General features: G+C 42.8%; 1 non-coding gene across 1 annotated transcript; it reads left to right on the forward strand.

Moving 5' to 3' along the window:
- Nucleotides 1-1563: 1563 nt before the first annotated feature.
- On the forward strand, nucleotides 1564-1670 carry LOC123391073. The gene has a single exon (XR_006605700.1). It is a non-coding gene; the product is annotated as a U6 spliceosomal RNA (small nuclear RNA).
- Nucleotides 1671-3180: the final 1510 nt, after the last annotated feature.

The following is a 3180-nucleotide window of genomic DNA, read 5'->3' on the forward strand; positions in this document are numbered from 1 at the left end:
ATGGTTATATAGGAGAATTATGGTCCAAATGGGAAGCAAACCAAAATGAATTTAAGGTGACTGTATTTCATTCCATGGCAAACCCCAGTGCTTTTTTTATTACAGAACCCTATTGTATATTTAATTTTATGCTAGTTCTCATAATTCCTCCATATTTCCCATATCTCATACATATGCTGATGGATATAAGCTGGTTTTAAAAATAAATATGAATGGTGCCTGGGTGTTTCAGTCAGTTGAGTAGCCAAGTCTTGATTTAGGCTCAGGTCATGATCCAAGGGTCCTGGGATCGAGTCCTGCATCAGGCTCCATGCTCAGTGGGGAGTCTGCTTCTCTTTCTCCTTCTGCTGCTCCCCCTGCTTGTGCTCTCTCTCTTTGTGTCAAATAAATAAATAAAGTCTTTTAAAATAAATAAAAATAAAAATGAGTATGAAAATTCATTGTGTCTGGGCACTTTTGAGACCCTTCTCGTATCACAAAGAATATTTGTGTTTTTTGATCTGGGTGCTGGTTACACAGTATTTGGCTTATGAAAACTCATCAAGCTGCACTCACAATATGTGTGCTTATCTCACATAAGGTTTTTTCGTTCTTTTTGTTCAAGTGTACCCAATGAAAGATGACGTGTGGAAGGTAAGGCAAAGAGAATGGAGAAAAAAGAAGAAGTGTTCTGATATCTTTTGTGTTACCAAGTGAGAAGTTAAGAGAGTATGTCAGGTTGGTAGGAAAGAAATATAGTCCTGAATATTTAAATTTACCAAGGTAACCAATAGACAGAATAACAGTGACACTGGAACAATGACACACGGAGAAGACCAGTGAAGGGGAGGTAGCCGAGCAAAAGCCTCATGCTTCACAGCATGACTCTGTAGGTGTCCTCTAAGGTGGCATTAACTAGCTGAAGAACTGAAGTTACTAGTGGTTCAATGAAATTTTTAAAGTGCAGGTATTGAAGTAATCTCTACACCCAATATGGGGCTCAAACTCACGACCTTGAGATCAAGAGTTGCCTGCTATGCAGACTGAAGGAGCCCATGCAGGACTGGGAAAAGAGATGGCTGTAATGGGTGTTCTGAACCATTCAATTCACTGCCACATGCAAAATGCTACTGTAATAATAAAAATATTATTGTAATAAAATAATATTGTAATAATAATGTGAAAACTTAAAAACTATGCAATAAATCAGCACTAAATTGTATGATGTAATCCATAAGGACTGAAGTGGAGCTGAGAAGAAAATTTTGATGTTTTATGACTAGAGCAACTCTTTGCCCTTCTAATGCCACCAAGACCCACTGAAGTGTTAAAGGACCCTTTGACTTTTAAAAGATTTTGGGCTCTACGTTTCTAAGAAGCATCAACAGCTTTTAACGATACTAGGAGAGTCTCAAAGGTGCTCCAAACGAAACTAATGTTTATTACTTCACGTTCTTTTTATTTTTTTAGTAATCTCTACACCCATCATGGAGAAACTCACAACTCTGAGATGAAGAGATGCATGTTCTTCCAAATGATCAAGCCAGGTACCCCATACTACTTTGTGTTTTTAAAAGCAGTTGAGTGCTTGCTTCGGCAGCACATATACTAAAATTGGAATGATACAGAGAAGATTAGCATGGCCCCTGCACAAGGATGACATGCAAATTCATGAAGCGTTCCATATTTTTAAAAAAATAATAAAAAAAAATAAAAAGCAGTTTATACCCATCAGCATTTGTAGGAACTATGGTGAGGGGCATATGGGGGACTATAGGAATTTGCATAAAACTCAGTAAACAATAGGATGTTGTAATCTCAAAATTATTGGAGTTTGCCATGGAATTGAACATAGTTACTTTAAATTCAGATCTGTTTCATAACCTGGACAAAACTCACAGCTCGGGGATGATGTCAATTTACAAATGTTCCTACATTTCAGTCTACAAAATCTCCACTGTGCCGAACATTAGAGGCTCAGCCCAAACTCTCAGATGCTTTTGGAGAGTAGACTGATTTGTTAATTCACATGGCATTTTCTACGACCTTCCTCCCAGAAAATAAAAGCATTTTGCTTTCAATTTCAGAAGCTCTTGGGTCACCCTTGAGGGCCCTCCGTGAAAGGATCCATAAACTCTTCCCCTAGGTCTTGAAGTACTGCGGACCACCACGTTTCTAGTGCTTCCGCAGGTCCCAGGGCAACTTGGGAAGATGGTAGTAAGGACACTCCTCTTGCAACAAGCCCTGGTCACTGAGATGTTCCAAGTAGAAGCCAGTGGAACTAGCTGAGCACCTCCTGTAAACAGGTGAAGAAACCGAGGGCCAGAGAGGGGAAATATCTTACTTCCTCATCCACTCACAGTCACAACAGCGATAATCTCAGAGGAGGGCCGACAGACTGGGAATCACTTTACAGATGCACCTTGATCATCTTTCCAATAATAACTGGTCCTGCTCTGGCATGGTCATCCCTACTCTCCAGAGTCAGAGAGGGTCGGTGACTTGTCAAAGTCACACAGCAGGAAGTAGTGCAGCTTGGGGAGGAACCCATTCTGGGTAACTTCAATGCAGGCAACGAAAGGTTGAGGGGACTATAAAGATGGCAGAGATACTGTTTTACTCTCATAAAGCTGTCCGTCTTATTGGTGGGAATAATGCAATATACCAATTAAAATATTTATTGGATGTTTACTACATGCCTGGCTTAGAGAAAAGGGCCCTGGGAGAGGGCCTTGAGTTCTGCATGCGTCCTGCGCAATTTTTCATTCTCTTTGGCTCAGATAACGGTTTTACTGCTGTGTGCTCTCTGGCTGCAGCTTGGGAGAGTGTGAGTCCTGGTTTCCTGAACCCCGCATCAGCTGATGCCCTCGGTGATTCCCACTGGCAGGGAGGGAGCCCTGTTTTCCACTTTGATGTCCCAAGTAGGAAGCAGTCTGTGGTGAGTCCCCTCTGCCTGGTGACTTAGGAGGAGGTGAGGACCCCAAGGAAGACAGGGGACCTGTTTGGGGGTCTACGTGGGGTGCAGGGATCCACTTTGGGCTTCAGCGGGCCGGTCACCAGTCTTTGATCAGATCAACGGTTCTAGTGCCTAGTGCGTAGCCCTGAGCTCATCCCTCCTCCCCTTCCCCTGAGGCCGGCTGACCCCTGCAGGCCTGTCTCCTCTCCTGGGCCCTCCTCACCCGCCTCCGTTTCCACCATTGT

This window comes from Mustela putorius, unplaced genomic scaffold, assembly GCF_011764305.1.
Source record: "Mustela putorius furo isolate JIRA1106 unplaced genomic scaffold, ASM1176430v1.1 tig00000174_pilon_pilon_pilon, whole genome shotgun sequence".
Lineage (NCBI taxonomy): Eukaryota > Metazoa > Chordata > Mammalia > Carnivora > Mustelidae > Mustela > Mustela putorius.